The sequence below is a fragment of the Crotalus tigris genome, unplaced genomic scaffold (assembly GCF_016545835.1).
Source record: "Crotalus tigris isolate CLP2741 ecotype Arizona unplaced genomic scaffold, ASM1654583v1 scf7180000018767.220593, whole genome shotgun sequence".
NCBI classification, from domain to species: Eukaryota; Metazoa; Chordata; class Lepidosauria; order Squamata; family Viperidae; genus Crotalus; species Crotalus tigris.
Window position 1 is genome coordinate 24,422 of NW_024097189.1, and position 23,009 is coordinate 47,430.

At 38.7% G+C, this 23,009-nt stretch overlaps 1 protein-coding gene and 1 pseudogene across 5 annotated transcripts in view; both read left to right on the plus strand.

The window, feature by feature from the left end:
• FOXP2 (forkhead box P2) overlaps positions 1-23,009 on the plus strand; it is a 204,973-nt gene that overhangs the window by 13,757 nt on the left and 168,207 nt on the right. The window lies entirely within an intron of this gene.
• On the plus strand, positions 17,475-18,665 carry LOC120313720 (annotated as a pseudogene).

The window sequence follows — 23,009 nt, forward strand, 5'->3', positions numbered from 1 at the left end:
CATTGGGTCAATGTTGCCCATTGGTATCTACAATAATCAACAGTAGCTTTTCTGGTTTTCTGATTTTCAGACTTCTTATTTATTTTTAATTTGTTGTAAAAATAATGATGTCTTTTCAAAGATGATGAGGAAAAACTACACATAACATCTTTTTAGAATAAAATGTTAATTAAAATTCAAAAGCTTGCTGCAGATTTATATAATTTCTGTTGGCCCTAATAAAGATATCTATATATTTTAGATTATAGGCCTGCTCAGTTCCCTTTCTAATTTATTCATTATATACTATTTTAATTTTTGAAAGACTCTGAGTTTATTGTTGGCTTCTTTTTTTGAGTCCTTGAATCTTGAGTATCATCAATTTGTGTCTATGTTGTCATATGCAGATTTGATCATTTCTATTTCTTATTCAGAGGTCAGGATGGTTCTCACTTAAACCAATTGCTAACAAGCTCTAGTTTAAACTGAAGTCCTATACCTTCCATCCTGCTGTAGGCTGATTAACACTTTCTGAATAATGAATTCCAGAAATCTTTCTGGTGAACTATTTTGACAGGGGGGAGTTATTGGTTCATTAACTTTACTTTCGCCAGTTCTGTGGCTACTTTTTAGCAAAGGAATTACAGTACATTCCTGTACATTTATATTCAAAAGTCAGTCCCAGAAAGACTTGAAGAACTGGGAAAAGCTGCAATTATCCCTCATGGGAAGAATTGCAGTGATAAAAATGAATATTCTACCCAAGTTTCTTTTTTTGTTTCAAATGTTACCAATTTTGAAAAATGAGATTAATTTAAATGAGTGGCAGAAGGGTCTCAATAAATTTATTTGGGCAGGGAAAAAACCAAGGGTTAAGTTCAAAATTATGCAAGACTTCCGTGAGAGGGGTGGACTCAAGGTACCAAATTTGAAATTATATTATGATGCGGTGGTTTTAACATTAATTAGTGACTGGGTAAATTTGACAAACTCTGAGATACTTTATCTAGAGGGATGGGATTTACTTTATGGGTGGCATGCCTATTTAATATTTAATAAAAAAATAGATTGGGCTTTTAAATCTCATATTTTAAGAATTTCTTTACTTAGGATCTGGAGAAAATATTATAAAAGTGATTTTAAAGTACCATTATGGGCTATACCTTGGCATGCGATAGAAGGAATAAAAAGAGGGGTTAAAATGGATATGGTGTCTTATAGACAGTTACTTAAATGGGATGGACAAAACTGGCAATTAAAATCACGGGAAGAATTAGCACAAGAAAATTTTACTTATTCTTGGTTCCAATATAGGCAACTACTAGATAGATGGAAGATGGATTGTAAGGTGGGTTTTCTTAGAGAAGATGAAAATCTTATTAAGCAACTGAAGGATCAAAGACAAACCCACATTAAGAGAATTTATGGGGTTTTAGTTGAATTGGACTCAGAAACGGAACTAATTAAAGATTGTATGATTAGATGGGCGCAGAACTTTGGTGAGCCAGTTTCATTGGATACCTGGGAAACTATTTGGGTGAGAAATGTCAAATTTACTCAAGCACAGAATTTGAGGGAGAATTTTTATAAAATGTTTTATAGATGGCACCTTGATCCACAAAAAATGTCTTACATGTACCCTGACGTGCAACCTAAATGCTGGAGATGTGGTTATAAGGAGGCTTCCTATTATCATATTTGGTGGTCATGCAGAGAGATAAAAGCATTTTGGATCAAAATATGGTGGAATATCCAGAGAATTTTTAGAAGGAGGGTAAAATTTACTCCGCAATTATTTTTGTTAGGTATTGTTACAGATTGTGATACAAAGGAGGTTGTATTGATGTTAAATTTGATCACAGCCGCGAGGCTGTTAGTTGGACAATATTGGAAGAAGGAATCTTTGCCTACATTGCAGGAATGGTTTTTTAAAGTAGCTTATCTGGCGGAAATGGCAAAGATTTCGGCTTTCTTAAAGCAACAAACGCAAGAGAAGTTTTTTGCTATCTGGGACAAATGGATAAAATTTATACAATTTAGATTGGGTATACAAAAATATCATATAGCTTTTTCATAAGTTTTATTTTTATATATATTATAGATATCTTTTTTATATATATAAATATAAAGTTTTTAATTTAATTTTTATTTTTTTTTTTATTATTTCTTAAGCCTATATTCTGCTCTGGGAAGCTCAGGGGGGGGGAAGGGAGGGTTTTTGGGAGGGGTGTGGGGTGGGGGTTTTTTTTTTATATGTATTGTTTAATTTTTTTTTCTTTTGTATATGTTGTTTTTTGTTCTGTATTGTTCTTGTTTTTCTTGTAAAATTTATAAAACTTTTAATAAAAAAAAAAAAAAAAGTCAGTCCCATTAAGTTTAATGAAGCTTTTTCCCACATAAATGGATATAGCAAAACTTAACTGTCTGGCCTATTAGCATTAGAGATTAGCTTCTTGTCTTGCTGGTTACTTCTGTATTAGGAGTCATATGTCATAAAATTATGACTTTGAAAACAAACGGTTAAACTGATGTGTACTAAACATGTTGTATAAATAACCAGCTGTAGGGAACATTGGATGCCTCAGGCAGCTTTTGTTTGTATAGTATGAACACTCAATTACATAATCATTTTCCAGATACTGGTTACATAAATAAGTTAAAGATAAATAAGTTAACATAAATAAATTAAAAGTACCTTTGTTTTAATTACTCGATGTATATCTTACTAGTTAGAAAGGACAAAAATAATTTATGTCTATATGTATATTCCTCATTGTATACCATCTATTGACTTATAAATATCAAATTTGGTAAATAAGCTTTAAGAATAGGGAGGCTAAAATCACATTGTATCAAATTACTACAATTAGTAACTTAAAATGCAAATATATAACAAATGAAATAAGTATTAAATAGTGCAAACTATAAAAATGTGTATGATTCTAAAAAGTAATTACACAAATAGTCTAAACATGAAGTTAGCAAATTTTAGAAGATTGAAAATTGGGTAATCAGATGATGTAGAAATATTAGTGGGAACTCTTCAAAGATTTTTGAGCACATCCTTAAAGTGAAATAACATAAAATAAGGTACAAATGCAAGTTAACACTCTCTAAAAACACTGATACTTCTGATAATGGCACATTATCTTAAAGTTGCAATCTTGACATCTCCCTGACTTTGGTGTTACTGCACTTTCTTAGATGAAAGCCGAAAGGCATACATGGGTTGCTACAATGGGAAGGGAGGGAGAGGAAGAAAAAAAAAAAAAAAAAAAAAAAGAGAGAGAGAGAGAGAGAGAGAGAGAGAGAGAGAGAGAGAGAGAGAATACAACACTGAATACTAAAAGTCATGATTACAGGTTCTTAGTTTAACTAGAAATCCAGTTTCAGGAATTATTATTATCAAAATTATTTGTGGCCCATCTCATATTTCAAAGTGACTCTAAGCAAATTCCACAAATATAATGTAGGTGTTGGAAAAACATGAATATCTAATTATTCCCATGTCTAATAAAGATACCTCTTTGTGTATAACGGGTGAATTAACCTGATTGTTAATGATAAATAGATGAATCTAGATATGTAATATTAAAGGAACCCTTCTGCATAGAATGATTTCACATAGAAAAAAATATAAACTAGTCTATATAACTCAAATCCTGTAAAATATAGTGATATTTTATCAGAATAATTAATTGATACATTTTAAATCAGTGTTTTTCAAACAATGAAAGATGTTTGAGGAACAGCCACTGGGGTGGAGAGTTACAGTCACTTTGCCATTTTATTCAGGAGGGGAAATTCATGATAGCTAACAAACTTACTGATGTTGATCTTGATGCACATCAAGTTCTTCCCAAGAACCTATGATGTCATAGTTTTAGCAGTTCCAAACAATGTGGCCTTTAGTAATTGACAGATGAAAATTATCAATACTCAGATTTTCCAAGTATTGTCCAAGGCTTTTTAGTATGGTACTCAGTGTGACAATTATCACTGGAAACCTCACTTCTGATTTATGCTATAATCTTTCAACTTCAATTTTCAGAGCTGGATATTTAGTGATCTTTTCCAGTTCTTTGGTTTCTATTCTACTACAGGTTGTCCTTAACGTAATGACTGTAATTGAGCCTGAAATTTTACTCATAAGTCATCACAGTCAGAAGTTGAGACATCCATGTGGCCAGAAATAATCTTTTGACCTTTTTGAGAATTGTTAAATGAATATGTGGCTGTTAGGCAGACTATTTATCTGAATGGATTTTTTTTTTATTGCCAGAAACCAGCAAAAAACACTGGAAACTACCAAAAAACATTGTGAATCACAGTCACATTACCATGGAATGCCATGAGAGAATGTAAAGCTAACCCACCCAACATGCAGTCATATGACTGGAGGTGTGCAATACAACTATTTACAATGGGCAGGAATGCTTTATGGCAGTGGTCTCCAACCTTTCTGACTTTGCGGTGGGTGTTGGGAGAAGGGATGGTTCCACCTGTGTGGCGTAGCTCCATTTGAACACAAAATTAAAATATATAAAAAATTGTCAATCGTCAAATCAATTTCAATTTCTGATTTTTCATAAAGCTTTAGCTCATCCGTATAAAGCCAATGTGAGATTTTGTTAGCATTTTTTGCCATTTGGTAGCCAGTTTTTTTTTCTCAAAATCACTGAAAGTGGAATCATAGCAATAACAAATAATAAGGATGTTAATGAGTCACCTAAATGATACATCTTTTAATGTTGACAAGCCCATGTCTTTCATGTCCAACCACCAATTCAGTCTTCCACTGCTTCATTATCTTTTCTATAAACATTCTATTGTTTTTACTGACACCAGCTGTTTCCAAACATTTGAAGATCCAACTATGAGATAATAAATTAAACGTCTTTTTATAATCAAGGCAATATGTAAATAGGGGTTTTTTTTGCATTTGCAAGTCTCTCAAAACAAATCAGAAGTTTATCTTTTGTACCACTGCTTTTCCTTTTATTTCCTTTTTTGTTTTACTGGAAGGATATTTTTTTCCATATGTTGAATACTCTTCACTATAGAGCCTGTTATTATTATGATTGATTGCACAATCAGCCAGATGTTCAGACAGGATTTTTTTCAATGCCAGTAATGCTTTTGAGATTGCACCCAAGGCTTCTATTACTATTGACAGTACCTTTGCTTTCCTTTGCCATAGTCCAGTGATGGCGAACCTTTTAGAGACCGAACGCCCAAACTGCAACCCAAAACCCACTTATGCATCGTTAGTGCCGGGTGGGTGTAGCCCATTGGGTGGGTGTGGCCTATTAGGTGGGCATGGCTGCGGTGGTAACAGCAGACTGGGTGGGACTAAAATGTTCAATCAATCAATTCCAACTTTGCAAGATATTTTTTTTCCCATGAGAAGTTGAAATTCACTGATTGATTGAACCTTTTTTTTTTGTACACGGCGGCGGAGGCCTAAATCGAAAAGGTTTTATAAATCCCAGCTGAAGGCCTAGGACTGGAGTGACGGCGCACATGCCCACAGAGAGGGCTCTGAGTACCGCCTCTGGCACCCGTGCCATAGGTTCGCCACCACTGCCATAGTCATTCTATTTCTATTTACAGGTCGTTATGTTGCCTTTTCTCATTCTTTCTCTTCTCTCTGCTTCATTCTCTTGATATACTTACTTCTAACCTTTTTTTTTTTAACTTCAGTGTGCTTGATGTTGTTAATTTGAACGATGCCCAGGTAGTTGTAGTGATCATCTTCATCCAGATTTTTTTTATTAAAAGTTTTTTTTATTTTTTCCATGTAAACATTGAAAAAAAATACAATACAATTTTGAAATAAGATAAATTCATAACCATTGGTACGACCTGCCCACTCCCCCCAGGCCGCGTCCACCCTCTCTTAAAACATTCCCTACTTCCCTCCTCTTTCTCACCTCCCATCCTACTCTCTTCCCCTCCCCCTCTCCTCTCACTGCCCTACTTCCTCTCTACACTTTCTCACCTCTCATCCCTATCAAACCCATGAACGCAGCATAAGGGGAGTGCCCAGGCCGCACCCCTATAAGCAACCATTATCTATATTACACTTACCCCCACACACATTTCCTCCCTCCCACCCCCAACCCCCCTCCCTTCACTTCCCAGAGCAGAAAACAGGGTTAATAATAAGATTTATAATAATAAGAAAAAAGAAAAGAAAAAAAAGAAAGGATGACATGAGCTGCCCATAAACGTAAAGAAAAAGAGCAGCAGCAGAAGAGTGGTGATAAAGTTGAAGGCATGGTTATTACAGAGCCTGTGGGAGGGGCAAGACCAAAAAGATCTTCGACAGTGGATCTGCAGGCTATGCTCCAGAGGCTCCAGGCTGGTGGAGATGGCCAGGTTCCTGACCTGGAATGTTAATGGCTTAAATGTGCCACAGAAACGAAGAAAGATTTTTCATTATTTGAAACAACACAACAATGATTTGATATGTTTGCAAGAGACTCATATAACTTTAAAGGACTCTAAACTTTTGATGAATCCTCGTTTGGGTTCACATTTTATTGCTCCAGCTCCAGGGAAAAAAGGGGGAGTGGTAATTTACGTGAAGAAAATTTTTTCATCTAAATTAATTGAGACTGATTCTGAAGGAAGATATCTTTTTGTGGAATTATCATTACAAGGTAAAAAGGTTCTTATTGTTGGATTATATGCTCCTAATCAGCAAGAGAAACAATTTTACAAGTTTTTGCATGAGAAGATATCTCAGTTGGATTATAAATCTGTAATTTTGATGGGTGATTGGAATGGGGTTTTAGATTCAACTATAGACAAAAGGAGCTCCTCTAAAACTTTTACCCAAACTAGATTACCTAAAACTTTTTTTGATTTGAAAGAAGAATTGGAGCTCATTGACATTTGGCGAGAAAGGAATATAAGTGATAGAGACTTCACTTTCTATTCGGATAGACATCAGTCATTTTCAAGAATTGACCTTTTTTTGATTACTAGTGACTTTCTCTCTAGAGTGAGGAAGGTGAAAATTTTCCCCAGAACTTTGTCAGATCACAGTCCGGTGTGGATGGAATTACATTTAGAAGATGGGAATAGAAGACCCTGGAGATTGAATGAGAATTTGTTTACTCGGGAAGAGTTTGTACAAAAATGTAAAGAGCATTTAAAGGACTTTTTTGCTATAAATATGAATAAGGGAACATCGATGTCCATGGTTTGGGATGCCAGCAAGGCTTATATGAGGGGAATTTTGATTCAATTGAATAAAGTTTTTAGGGAAAAAGGGTTACAAAGACGTAGAGAAATAGAAGAAGAGATTAAATTAAAAGAACAAGAGTTGGTTTTTAACCCAACTGATAATAATTTAAAGATATCCATAAAGATGCTTAAGGAACAATTTAATATGTTGATGGCAGATCAGGTGGCTACCAATCTGTCGTATATGAGACATAATACTTTTTGTAATGCGAATAAGCCTGGGAGGTTGTTGGCTTATCAGTTACGAAAGAAACAGAAAGCTAGAATTATAGAGAAAGTAAAGTATAAAGGTACTGAGGTTTTTCAGCAAGATCTGATTAAAAAGAGTTTTTTAGACTTCTACACAAAATTATATTCAAGTGATAACATAAAGGGTCTTGACATAGATAAATATCTACAATCAGTACATTTTCCTAAACTCTCAGAGGAACAACAAAATGGGATGAATAGTTTAATTACTGTGGAGGAAATTGGTTTAGCTATCAAGCAGTTAAAGGTTGGAAAGTCTCCGGGAACAGATGGACTGACCTCGAGGTATTATAAGACTTTATCTGAAGAAATGATGGAGCCATTAAAGGAACTTTTTAATAGTATTTTGTTGGGTACACAAGTTCCTCCTTCTTGGAAAAGAGCTTTTATATCACTGATTCCAAATGAAGATCTTACAGAGCCTAAGAATTATAGGCCAATTTCATTATTAAATGTTGATTATAAGATTTTTACAAAAATTTTGGCAAATAGATTAATGCAGGTTATGAAGGACTTGATTCATAGTGATCAAGCAGGATTTATGACAGGGCGATATATGAAATATAATGTTAGACAAATTACAAACTTAATTGAATATTTGGATAAGAATAATCAGATTCCTGTGGCTTTTATTTGTTTGGACGCTGAAAAAGCCTTTGATCAATTAGATTGGCAATTTTTATTCTCATTGGTAGAGAAAATGAATTTTGGGGATAATTTTTTACATGCACTTAAAGCTATATATCAGCAACAATCTGCACAAATTGTTGTAAATGGGGGACTGACTGAGAATTTTAATATTGAAAAAGGGACAAGACAAGGATGCCCATTATCCCCATTGTTATTTGTTTTAACGTTGGAAATTTTATTGATTCAGATTCGAGAATCAAAGGTAGTCAAGGGCGTAAAGATAAGGAAGAATGAGTATAAATTGCGGGCTTTTGCGGATGATTTGGTTTTAATTTTGGAACAACCGAATCAAGCGATTGATTGTTTATTAGAACTTATAACACAGTATGGGAATGTTTCTGGTTTTAAAGTCAACAATTATAAGACTAAGATATTATCTAAGAATATGTCAGTTAAGGATAGGGAAAGTTTGGTCAAAGCTACAGGTTTCCAGATGGTAAAAAAGGTTAAATACTTGGGAGTATATTTAACTGCTTCAAATGGAAAATTGTATAAGAATAATTATGAACCATTATGGGTAAAAGTACAAAAGGACTTAAAAGACTGGAAAAAATTGCAATTGTCATTGTTGGGGAGAATTTCAGCTGTAAAAATGAATGTTCTACCAAAGTTCCTTTTTTTGTTTCAGATGATACCTATTTTTAAAAAAGAGGCAAATCTGGATGAATGGCAAAAGGGCATCAACAATTTTATATGGGCCGGAAAGAAACCAAGGGTTAAGTTTAAGATTTTACAGGATGCTCGAGAAAGAGGAGGACTTAAGGCACCTAACTTGAAATTATATTATGATGCAGCCGCCTTAACTTGGTTAAGTGATTGGCTTAATTTAACAAATAAGGATACTTTTTTTTTTGGAAGGTTGGGATTTAATATATGGTTGGCATGCATACCTGATTTTTAATAAGAAAGTTGATCGGACTTTTAAATCACATATTTTGAGGAATGCCCTACTTCGTGTTTGGAAAAAGTATTATTACAGATTAAATTATAAAATACCTATCTGGGGGATTCCCAGACATGCAATTGAGGGAACTTCTAAGGGGACAAATTTTGATAAAATCTCGTATAAAGAATTGTTAATTTGGTCTGGTTCGAATTGGCATTTGAAATCCCTAGATGTATTAAGGCAGGAAAATATCCTACAGTCATGGTTTCAATATTTACAAATAGTGGATAGATGGACTGTAGTTAAGAAAGAGGGAATAACATTAGAAGACAAACAATTGGTTATTCAGATTAAAAATCAGAGTCAGGCTCATATAAAAAGAATTTATAATGTTTTATTAGAGTTAGACTTGGAAACAGAATTGGTTAAAGACTGTATGATTAAATGGGCTCAAAATATACAGGAACCGATTTCATTGGATTTATGGGAGACAATTTGGACTAGAAATGTTAAATTTACACAAGCTCAAAATTTGAGAGAAAATTTTTATAAAATGTTTTATAGATGGCATTTAGATCCTAAAAAATTATCTTGCATGTATCCTAATATACAGCCCAAATGTTGGAGATGTGGCAATAAAGATGCGACATATTTTCATATTTGGTGGAATTATAAAAAGGTAAAGGCTTTTTGGATTATGATTTGGTAGAACATTCAAAAGATTTTTAGAAGGAAGATAAAGTTCACTCCTCAACTATTTTTATTGGGTATTTTTGCGGACTTAAATGATAAAGAAACTATTTTGATGTTGAATTTATTAACTGCTACAAGGTTATTAATAGGTTTATACTGGAAGAAAGATTCTTTGCCTACTTTAGAAGAATGGGTATTTAAAGTATCTAGTTTTGCAAAAATGGCAAAAATTTCTGCTTATTTAAAGGATCATACACAAGAAAGATATATTACTGTATGGAGAAGATGGATAGATTATATTCAGAAAAAGTATGGAACTAAAAAGTTTCATTTATTTTATGAATGAATATTATAGTAAATATTATAGAGAATTTTCTTATAGGTTATTGGAGTTAAAGGTTAAGTATGATATTTATTTATTCTTCTTCTTCATCCAGATTTTTGATGTCATTTCTATAGGGCATCTTGATTTTTTCAGTTTTCACTATTTATTGGTGGGTATGGTACATTTGTAAGCATGGTACATTTGTCCAGTCCAAACTCTACTGCAATATCTTGGCTGTATATATGGACAGTATTGAAGTATGACTCTATTTCAATTGGTGTTTTTCCATACAGCTTCAGATCATCCATGTAAAAGGGGTGGGATAGCCTGGTGGATGTTTCTGATGTTTGATAGGCACGGTCTGAGTTATTCAGTATTGTTGAAAGAGGAATTATTATATTAGTTGTTATGTTTGAGGCACAGTCAGCCAGATGTTCAGGCTGAATTTGGCATTTTTGTCCTTCTGTCTAGTTCTTCCTAAGGATTTGGGATAGACAGATGTAGATGTGTTAAAGGTATCATCGCAAGAGGTAAGCTGTGGTAATTTAGCTAATGTCAATGGTGTTTTGGGAATTGTACCCATGGCACCTATTACTATTGGTACTACTTTTACTTTTTTGCCACAGCCATTCTATTTTTATTTGCAGGTCTTTGTATTTTGTTATCTTCTCCAGTTCTTTCTCTTTTGTTCTGTCTCCAGGTACCGCCACATCAATTATCCATATATTTTTGTCTTTCTTATTGGCAATTTTTAAGTCTGGGGTGTTATGTGGCAGGTGTCTCTCTGTTTGAATTCAAAAGTACTGGAGCACTTTAGCTTCTTCATTTTCTATTACTTTCTTTGTTTTGTGGTCTCACCAGTTCTTGCTTATAGGCAGAGGCATTTCTTGCAGATCTTCCAATTCACCATTGTTGCTACTTTGTCACGCTGTTGTTTATAGTCCATCTGTGCAATCTTCTTGCCTCAGCTAATCAAGTGGTCCACTGTTTTATCAGCTTCTTTGTAGAGGTGGGGCTTGCTGTCTGTTGCTGTCTTTTCCATTCTGGTTTTGTATGCATTTTTTCTTAAGGCTTGGTCTGATGCAGCTACAATGAACTCATGTTCTCTTTCTTCAACTTTCCTGCTCTTAGCCATTGCCAGATCTTGTTATAATCTGCTTTGCCTTTTTTTTAATGTACTGGCCATGTAATGCTTTCTCTTTCCACATCTCTTTTCTGTTCATTATTGTTGTAATTAATATTAATAATTAATAATATAATATAACACAATTTATCTCTTATAATTATGCTTATTATGATATCCCACATTTTGTATTTATTAAATTTATATGCTGCCCATTCACTCTTGAAGCAATTTTGTATATATAACTCCAGATGATAAACATATCTCCTGTCTCCTGTGTTATGCACAATAGCAAACTTGTACATTGGGTTGGGTTGAGAGAGAGAGAGAGCCCTGCTCAAAGTCATACTGCTTTTATGCCCAAGGGAGTCCTAGAACTCACAAATTTCTGATTTTTATGCCAGCACTTTAACCTGCACAGCAAGGTGGTATCTTTGTTCATACACATATAATTTACATCTTCCTGATTACTGAAGATTGAACTAGATTAATCACCCTCCTGATATACAGAAAAGTACATAGGAATAACTTCTGCCATTAACTTATGAATTATATTTTTAGTGAACAGTTTATATGTTAGACATTACCCACCATCCAGTCAGAGCTGAAGAAGCTTCTTGGATGAGAAGCGAAACATCTTCAAAAAAACCCAAGAAAGTCCAGTTGCCTCATGAAAAAAGGACCTTTGGGTTAGACATTACAGTTATATAATAACTGTATATATATTATATAAGTTGTTAACATGACTTAGTCATGATAAATTTAGGTTTCTCTGCATAAAATCCTTTAAACCCTATTGAAGTTCATATCTTTCCCAGTGGGAATCAAACTGAAATAGCAGCATTGGAATATTTTGTGGGAGCTGGAAGATAAATCAGTTATTACCTACTTTCACCTGTCAATCTTTAACATATGTCTTTATATAGCATGTAGCAGTTTTATTTTTTAAGGAATAAAAACCATTATTACATTTAAACATCTTAGAACTAACTCAATATTGCCAATTTTATGACATTGCAGTGTTTCTTTCACAGTACACTTATACTTAATTTTTAAAACAAATTATTTTGTGACTCGGATTGCTCATTAACATAAGTGTTATTAAATCTTCCCATCTAATGATTATTCCGTTATTCTGAGAAAAGGATTTTCTCTGTCAATGTTGCTTCTATCATAATTGTGTACACTAACTCTCCAGAAAGTGAAAGAGATTCAAATATTGTGTATTGAAAGTAGTGCCACATGAAACTTTTGTCCGGTGTAATTTCTTACTGCTATTTTGTATTATGTAACTTTGCACTGAAAGTCATACTGAATTGTGCATAAACTCCAATTCTAAACAAATTTCAGTAAACCTAATTGATGATAGATAACACATTCTTTACAAGTGGCTTCATCAATTTCACATCCTCCAATTGTGTTGGTACTTCAACTTTCAGAATGGCTCAAGAGAATATTGGCTGAGGATGATAACAGTACTCATTATCAGCACATATGTAGGAAGGAGGAAGGTCAGGAAAGGAGTTAACATTATTTAAGGCAGCAGCATGTTTTCTTCAGACTCATGAAAACTTGAGAAAAAACAGGCTGCTTTGCTGAATTGCAAAGTGATGTCCTGCTTGCCCACGATACAAACTATTTATTCGTGGAATCATATTTAGAGTCTGCCCAGCAGTTCTAATGCTAAGGAAAATTAATTTATGATCATTGGTTAGTGATGAATTTCATTGTTCTTCAGCATGATTGGATGGAGAATCCACAAGTGGGTTGTCTTAATCTTCCTGCTCAAATAAGACTAAGTCTGAAAGGTTGCCACGCCTCCGCTGTGCAAGAGCACCCCAGTTTACGACTTAGTCTCTTGCTCAGCAGATGCATAAATTTTGCTCCTTCCAGATTTAGCAGCAGGTTGTATTATTCCCTTGTGGTTTTTCCCTTCCTTATAGCTATCCAGCAATCAACTGGACTTATTCCATCTCAATTTACCTTAATTCAAATTCAAACTCGATCATTTGGCAGCAGTCTAAGGAGAACTCTATCCCTCCCAGGGCTTCCCTGCAGGCAGCAGCCTGCGGCTAGCCAGGGACGGCTGGCCTCAACCAGCTGTTTCATCGATAACTACAGCTGATTGACGCTGCGGCCTCTCGTTAATTCTCCGGCCGTCGCAGTCCTCGCGAGGACTGACCGTTCCGTTTTCAGCTTGTTTGATCAATAACTACCGATACTGAGAGCTGACTGTTGGAGCTGACACCGCCGTGAATTCAACTGATCAGATTCTCTGACTACCAGCTGATAGGTGTGCTGCTGGGCTCAGCGCTCTGCCTAAACTTTCATTTTCCCATGCCTTTTGAGCTTCTTGGACTTGCTGATCACCAGCTGATCAGTGCGCCACCGGGCCTCGCATTTAGCCTGTTCTTTAGTTGCCTCAAATACCTTCCCTGAGGCAAGGAATTTTGGCATGAAAATCGTGCAACCGCCATTTTGGGCGAGGCAAAACGGCTAGATTGAGTCCAGCCCTTCTTTGATCCTGTCTGTTGCCGACGATCGTTGTTTTAGGCGCCAAATATAGGCGGCTGCCATTTTGTACTGATAGTCTGAACTAATTTTATACGGATTTGACATTTTGACAGATCGCTGGTGATATTTCTGGGGAGGGCAATTCTGCTGCAGCACAACTGCCTTTGCCTTTTCAATTTCCCCCACCCCCCACCCCCCTCAGTAGATGAATACAAAGGATTGCTCTGGGGGAGGTGACACAAGCAGTGTCACTTATATTATTGGGGGAACACCAGTCTCAGTTCCTGGTTCCAGCGGTCTCAGGCCCAACTACCTTTCCGCCCGTGCTCCAAGGTATCCCTGGCAAAATGGCGGATAATTCTGCCCCTCAGCCTGTACATAGCCTTCCTGAATCCCCAGCCAAAAAGAAACATAAATCCTCCACTGTAGAGGTGGCGGGGAGGCTTAAGGCAAAGGCCAAAGCTCAGTCCACCAGGAAGATATCCAAAATGACTGAAAAGACACTAGCAGACACCAACAGGCCTCAGAAGGGGAACCTTCTGGAATGGGGAAACTGAACCCAGGTGGGGCAAACCATAACATCCCTGCTCCACCTGCCCTATCACTATTTGAGCCCCAATCAGTTCCCTGTAGTATAGACCCGAGGGCTTGGTCTCCTCAAACGGAGACCACACAGATAGATCCCATGATCTCTAGTCTAAACCTTGGTCAGCAGAGGGTTGCCACTCAGGGCATGTCACTATCTGGGGGGCAGGCTACCTTTACACCTACCGCAGCAGGGCTTTGCTCCTCTGAGCCACAGGCAGCATGGCCTGATCAGTTTCAGGCAATGCTAGCTCAGGCCTTCGCTCAATTCATGGCCTCATCAGTCTGCCAGCAGCCCCAACAGGTGCCTACAGCTCCTTCATGAACTTTCCATCAACCAGTGAGCCACGGGTTTCTTCAGGAAGCTTCTTCAGAGTCAGATCCTGAAGACTTCGACCCTACCGGGATGATCCTGTTGGACAATGAAGACGTTCCCCCACCAGACCCGGCACCTCTCACCGGCTTGTTTGATCAATCTCTTTTTAACTGTCTGCTTCTCAAGGCGTACACCACAGCAAACATCACCCCGGAACAGAAGGCTCAGCCGGATCCTTCTACATCCAAGGACCCGAACCTACTGTATGCTGAGCCGGTGGTTCCACAGAAGCATATTCCCTCCCCTCCTTCTTCCTCAATACGGTGCAGAAGCAGTGGGCAAACCTGGGATCGCTTCCCTCTCCGGGGGTTTCTGAGAAAAACCTATTTAATGTGGCTCCTTCCTTTGCATCCTTACTGGAGGTCCCTCTGATTGATGAACCACTAAACTCCAATATTCCAATTCCAATATTCCAGCGGACATGGCTGATGCGCTCAAGGCAGAGGAGAAGAAATTTGAATCTGCCTTGCGCAGATCACACCAGGCTTCGGTGTGGGCAGTCAAAGCATCGACATCCCTGGCTTTCTTCGCTCAGGCTTCCATCTTGTGGCTCTGCAAACTCCAGGATTTGATTCCCCCTGACCAGGTTTGTGCCCATCAGAACTTGGGTAAGTTGGTAGCCACATCCCAGTACAGATGCCTCCCTCCACGCTGTGAGGTATTCTTCACGGGCCATAGCAGACAGACATCTCAGCCCGTAGACTTCTATGGCTGTGATGACCCAGGGCCCCGAACAGAGGCAAAGCAATTAGCTGGTCCGAATAATTGTCTTTGTAAGCACTGCCAACGTTCATCCAACAGCCCCCACATATGCTGGTACCAGTTCAATAAAACAGTCAACAGTTATTTAAAGTAAAACAGATAACAAACAAAGTATGATCTTTTCAACGCCCAGCTTGCCTGTAACCTGCAAACTGCAAAACTGAAGACAGCAAGGAAAATTCAGCAGGAAACAAACTTGATCCAAAATACAAAGAGTCCAGGTACAAGAGCTCACATCACAAGAGTTCACGTTTGTTCCCGGCAAATGCCTCACCCCACAGCATCTCCTTAAATACCTATTCCCCAGGTGTGCCTTGTGAAGTGGGGTGTGACGCTCTCCTCCCAAGCAAGTGAGCCTGCCTCCGTTGTTCCCTCCTCCTCTCTGTTCTCCTTGCTCTGGGATCTGGTGGGGAGGGGCCTTGCTCCTCGCCTGAGCTCTGCCTTCCCTGTTCCAAACTTGAAGGGCCCTGGCCTGCTTCAGCCTGTTCCTCCCCACAGTCCTCCAAAGCCACAGACACCCCCTCCTGGGCCTCAACAGGGAACTCCATGTTGTCCTCAGAGTCAGGCTCGGACAGAAGCATGACAATGGCTCAAGAATTGGCATGCAGACCTGAAGGCTAAGTGGCAACTGGCTACTAAGCCTTATGGTGGGGGGCACCTATTTGGCGAGGCCCTCAACCCTTACTTAATGGAGGGCAAGGACAAGTGCAAGACTCTGATAAATATAACTAGAAAGGGAGATAAATGATCAGGTAGCGGGGCTTCACAAATTATTTTCGCAGGCAGTCCTTTCGGACAGCTTCAAACTGGGACTGGCCCCAAACCTCTCGTTCCTTTTACCAGAGATCAGAACACCAGCAGAACCGTCCTGCATCCAGACCCAAACCACAATTCCAGACCAAGCGGCCCTTTCGAGGCTATGGAGGACGCCCTTTCAAACAAACTAAGTGACTCCAAGGGCACTCCCCCCAGTTGACTGTCCCTATACGCTGATGTACGGGCAGCCACCACCATGCTGGAACTTTGGGCCAGTTCTCTGGAACATTTTCGGTTTTGTCCCACCCCCATGAATAAGAGCAAAGACAAAAAGAGACTCTTTTTGTTGTTCCAAAGTCTTCAGGGAGCTGGAGGGCAATTTTGGATTTAAAGAGTCTAAATTACTACCTAACGTACAGGAAGTTCAAGATGCAGTCGCTGCAATCGATCTTGGCCAGCATCAGAAAAGGGGACTTCCTGACATCAATAGACTTAATGAAGGCATACCTACACATCTCTATCCTCCCTGGACATTGCAAATTCCTCAGATTCTGCTATGCCCACCAGCACTACCAATACAGAGCCCTTCCATTTGGATTCTGCTCGGTGTTTACAAAGATATTGGCAGTGCTGGCCACCCACCTGAGGCAGATCCCAATCCGGGTTCATTGCTATCTAGACGACATCCTGATACAGTCTCCTTCCGTCCAGCTAGCTCAATCGGATCTCACAGTCACCATCACGACCCTTCAGGAGCACGGGTTTTCCGTCAATTTTCAGAAAGGCCAGACGGTCCCATCAACCTGTCTCCTTCATTTGGAGGCGATTATAGACACAAACAATTGTACGGTCTATCTCTCACAGGACCGACGAGACAGCATACGGGCCCTAGTTCATCGGGTCTGGAGGGAGCTGGTGGTCACCCTAGCAATGTTGTCACAGCTCCTGGGGAAGATGGTGTCCTGTATAGCAATTGTACCATGGGCATGTCTTCACGCCAGGGAACTACAGTGGCTTTTGCTCCCATTCCAGAGGCTACGTATCAGCGCTTCCTCCCAGAAGGTTCGAGTTCTGCATCAGGCGTTGAACTCTCTTCGATAGTGGGCCTCCCCAGCAATGTCAATGGGAACACAGTTCAAGGAACCAGCCAGGATTACCCTGACCACGGACGCCAGCCTCTTTGGCTGGGAAGTGCACCTCCAGTCGGCAAACAATATAAATTGGCTGGAGCTCAGGGCCATACATTTAGCCTTACGCCACTTCAGCAGCAGGGTGGCGGGACAACATGACCTGGTGCTCACAGACAACATTGCTGCAAAGGCCCACGTGAACAGGAAAGGGGGGACCAGATCCTAGCCTCTCATGGAGGAGGCCAAATTGTTGGGGACTTGGGCAGAGAACAATCTTGCTTCCATTAGGGAAGAGCACATCTCTGGAGTGGCAAATCAGCAGGCGGATTCCTTGAGCAGGTCAACGGTGGACCACGCCGAATGGTGTCTGGAACCGGGATTGTTCAGGGAAATCACGGACAGGTTTGGTCTCCCAACCTTAGAGCTCTTTGCTTCCCCAGCCAACTCCCAACTCCCGAGATTCTTTTCCAGGTTCCCGTTTCCGACAGCAGAAGGGACAGATGCCCTCCGCAGTCCCTGGCCCAGGGAGCTGCTGTACGCATTTCCTCTTCTACCACTACTTCCAGCGACAATCCGCAAGATCCTGCACAAACGGGCAGAGGTCATTCTGATTGCCCCGCATTGGCTGAGACATCCGTGGTTCGCCGACCTGGTGGAGCTTTCCGTCTCTCCCCTGTGGAGGATTCTCTCAGGTCGTATCGCCCTCACCCAAGGAGTTCTTCAGCATCCAGATCCTCATTGGCTCCAAGTAACCGCTTGGCACTTGAGCGGCGGCTTTGACCCGAGGCTCAGATTCGTCGAGGGTGATTGCCATGATTCAACAATCCAAGCGCCCCTCCACAAATAGAATCTATGATGCCACATAGAGGAGTTTCTGTAACTGGTGTTCAGAACACAAAGTGGAGCTCTCGGACACCTCTATTCCGATTGTGTTGGAATTTCTGATGGATGGGTTGGACAAAGGGTTATCCCCAAACACCATCAGCAGACAGGTTGCAGCTCTATCCACGGTGTTCCTGTGTGAGAATTCTGCCCCACTGGCACACCGCTCTACGGTGCGCTCCTTTCTAAAAGGGGCGACTAACACCAGGCCCCCTGTGGTCCACCATTATCCCTCTTGGGATCTACCACGGGTTTTACAGGCCCTTATCTCTCCACCCTTTGAGCCCATTAACACATGCTCACTGAAACTGTTGTCCATGAAGGTAGCCTTCCTCATAGCGGTCACGTCGGCCAGGCAAATTTCAGAGCTGGCCGCCCTCTCCATCAGAGAGACCTGTGCGTGTTCCATGCAGACAGGGTGACCCTTCGACTGGATCCTTCCTTCATTCCCAAGGTCAACTCCTTTTACCATAGATCCCAGGAGGTGGTGCTTCCTAATTTCTGCCCTAATCCTTCTCATGACCTAGAGAAACAATGGCACACTCTGGATGTTCGCAGGGCCCTGCAACATTATATCAAACGGACTTTGGCCTTCTGTAAATCCGGAGCACTATTTGTATCATTTCAGCCCTCATCCATGGGTCAGAAGGTTTCCTCCTCGACCATAGGCAGGTGGATTAGGGCGTGCATTGCCCAAGTATACCGGTCACAGTCATTGACCATTCCTAGACACATAACTGCCCATTCCACCTGCGGTACTGCTACATCAGTGGCTTGGGCGACCCAGACATCTATCGGGGAGAGCGGCAACGTGGTCCTCGCCTTTTTCCTTTGTCAAGCAGTATAAGATAGACAAATTTGCCTCCTCAGATGCCTTGTTTGGATGGAGGGTGTTACAGCAAGTGGTATCAGCCAATGGGACTCAGGCCCAAACTACTTCCCCCCCTTAGGGACAACAGGGTTTTGTCCCACTTGTGGATTCTCCATCCAATCATGCTGGAGAAGGGGGGTTGTTTTACCTGAACGCCTTTTCTCAGCATGATGATGGAGAATCCACTACCTCCCTTTGAGTGTCTGTTTGGTCCTGTGCCTGGTGTAGGAGGAGCATATGTGTCGGACTACCATCTGTGCCTCGCCTTCGTTGTTAACTGGGGTGGTCTTGCACAGCGAAGGCATGGCAACCTTTCAGACTTAATCTTATTTGAGCAGGAAGATTAAGACAACCCACTTGTGGATTCTCCATGCTGAGAAAAGGCGTTCAGGTAAGACAACGCCCCTTCTCAAGATCACTAGTTTAAATTTAAATGCTCACAATTAAAAATAAATAATTGCAAAAGGCAGTCATATAACACATCCAATAGAGATTGCATATAAAACATCCAACAGAGATTGTGTCAATAAGATGTTACATTGTAGTTTATTAAAATTTTGTCTGTAAATAGCATGTGAATATGTTTCATCTACATGGTTTGTCTTTTTATTACTTGAGTATAGCTTATAGGAGGCACATTTGCCTAATATTCTGTAGTAATATTGAGTTTAATATTTCTTAAACTAATAAAATGACCATTGTCAGAAGAAACTAAACACATTATTGCATTGTTATTGGTGCTAAATATAAGTAATTCCACCAAAAAAGGAAAGAGAGAAAGGGTGTCTTATGCTGCTTTAAAAGTAACCCTCAGGGAAAATGCTAGAGTGCATAAATTAGAGTGCACAACCAGTTACCCATTCAGATTATTGTGATGTGATTTGTCCTGCAGCTGCTTCAAATTAAAAACAGGTGTAGAAGGCCGATTATGCAAATATCTATATTAATGTAATTGTCAAATTGGTGTGTTTATCACCATGCTTTTAAAGAGTAGGCCATACTCTTATTTTAAATGGAAATTAGGTTTATTCTTGAAATTGGATAATAAACTTATATATACAAAATAAAACTTCTGATTTTGATATTTTTGTAGTGATTTGTTTAGTACACGCTATATGGAAATACTATTGTACTTTTTTGAAGTTTGCTAAGCATAGCAATGAAATCTTCATAAAATTTTCAACATTCAGTTTTCATTGAGTTTGACTGACTTTACTTATTATGGCAACACTGACTTATGAATCTATTTTGTTTTAATTGGATACTTAATGTAATATATGCAGAAAATATTGAACTGTATATTCCAGAACTATGCTTTGTTTAGCCCCATATGCATGCTTATTTCTCAGATGTAAGCATCTGTAGAAAAATAGTGGTGGGAATATGTGTAAAGCTTTCTACAAGTATATGGTTAAAAAACCAAGATGGTATGATATGATATCCAGTTATTCTTCTGTGTTGTTTTAAAAAATTGCTTACAGTTATGTTAAATAGTGATGTGGATAAAGCTAATTGATGTAAAAACTGTCCTGCAGCAATTAGAACTGAAAGTTAATCACTCCAATTACTGTAATGTTTCAAAGTACCGGCAGCAAGACAATATAATTTGAAAAATAATGTAATACTAAATAACTGATCCTAACTTTTATTCTTTATATTAGATTGTAATCAGAGAGATTGCATTTGAAGCATTCTAAAACATTGGCAAAATTCTTTTACAATTTAGGAACATAAACATATATAGATTTAAGATACAGTAATTGATGATGTTAGATCTATGGCTATGTACTTTGAAACATACATTTGGTTTCAAAACTTGCTGATGAAATACCAGGTGCGTGTTTACCATGAAAAGTAAATATGGGAAGAAGCTAAAACACATTTGCCAAAGACTTGTGCTAGATCTTTAAGGCCCTTCAAAACACCAGCAGACTAGGTGCAATCTGGATCTTGGAGGAACTTCATTCCAGAGCGCATCTGGAAAGAAGGCTGTTCTAAGAACTTTCTGGAAATGAGATATTTAGATTAGCTTTTCAGATCTCATAGCAAATTTGCAGGATCCAATCTGTATTGGTTACTGGGATCAGAGATTATGGACCTAGATTGGATCCTGCAACATTATCCCGGGACACGTATATTCACCTTCATTCATCATAGCAAAGTCTTTATACTGAGTGAAAATATTGGCCCTTCTTCCATGTTCCTCCAGGAATCCAAGCAACTTGCAGTGTTAGCAAATGAATCTGTAATCTTCTGCTATTAAAATATAGGCTATATTATTGACCTCATCTTGTTCTCTAAAGTCAAGATTGTTTAAGGCCTAATGAAAAATGTAGAAGATGGAAAAACTGGGAAAACACACCTAATCAATTTGCTTGCACAACACTGTAAGTAAAATTGACTTTACTAATCTTTTCTTCCCAAATTAACCAAATGTTGCAAGAAAAATTAAGTAAAGAAGCCTGGGATTCTGTTTATCAAAACAATAATTCTCCCCAAACTAAACAGAATAGGACCAAATTTGTTTTGTGGAAAAAACCTAGCAAGGAAGGTTGAGTTTGAAAATGGGCCAGCATTGGCAGATGCAGCCAATCAGTCACTGTCTTAGAATGTGGGCATCTGCTATATTCTATGTCCCCATTCCTTCCTCATAATCATATGACCCAGAATATAAGAAGTTCTCCTAATGCTTTGTACACATATGTACAAATAACACTGATGTAACAGTGTATAGAACAGAAATACAAAGACATAATTATAACACATTACTTTCTTCTATAGAATAAAACTTATTTATTTTTTGTTTGCATGGCTGTCTGCCTTGCATGAGGTTCTTTGGGTAGTGTACAATATAACCAACAATTAAAACATATTCCAAAGAACTGTCGAATTAATTGAAGCAGACACCTCAGGATGTTAAACATGATGCAACCAGCATGCAGACTTCCTATTGTCAGGGGATTGTCTAGGCCTGTTAGAAAAATGTTTTTAGGTATTTCCAGAAAGTCACATGTGTTGGGGCGAACCTCACCAAGGCTCATCTTTCACATCTCTTCAGTAGATGGAACCTGCATTAGGGCATTTAGTAATAGCAGTAGCATTTAGGCTTATATATCACTCCATAATGCTTTACAGCAGTCTCTGGGTGGTTTACAAAAAAGAAGCATTATTTGCATATTGCTCCCAATAATCTGGGTCCTTATTTTACCGACCTCAGAAAGATGGAAGGCTGAGTCAACCTTGAGCTCCATCAGAACTGAACTCCAGGCTATTGGCAGAGTTTGACTGCACTGCTGCACTTTAACCTCTGTGCCACCATGGCTCAATATGCTTCTCCTGCCAGACTGATACAACAGATAGATGTAATCAAGGAGCAAAAGTCCCACAGAAAAGCTGGTCCTGTGCCATGCAGTAACATCCTATGGCTGTTACTAGTAAAGGATTGGAAAGAATTCCAGAAGCCATGTTCTAGAAGCTTTCCCTATGGATTGGCCTATACACTTAAATCTAGAATCTTGAATTGTTAAAAGCAAACATTCAGTATGAATGAATGATGAGATGATCTATACCACGGGTAGGCAACCTTGGCTCTTTTACGACTTGTGAAGTTGAAGTCTACGAGTCATAAAAGAACCAAGGTTGCCTACCCCTGATCTATACCAATAAATGAAATCAGGATATTATCTCAGTTATTTTATCATGAAGGAATTACGGAATTTGGAATATTATGAAGTTGATTTTCTTGAAGTTAGTATCTGTGTTGTCTGCCTGCTCAAGGTAGAAAGTTTACAATTAAAAAGAAGTTTATCTCTGAAGATAACAGGTTTTATCAATCAGGGCAAAGATATATTATTTTTTCCACTTAGGGATTCACACTTTAATAATCTAATCTAAAACAGGTAAATAGTGTTCTTCCTCTCTATGTATATGAAAA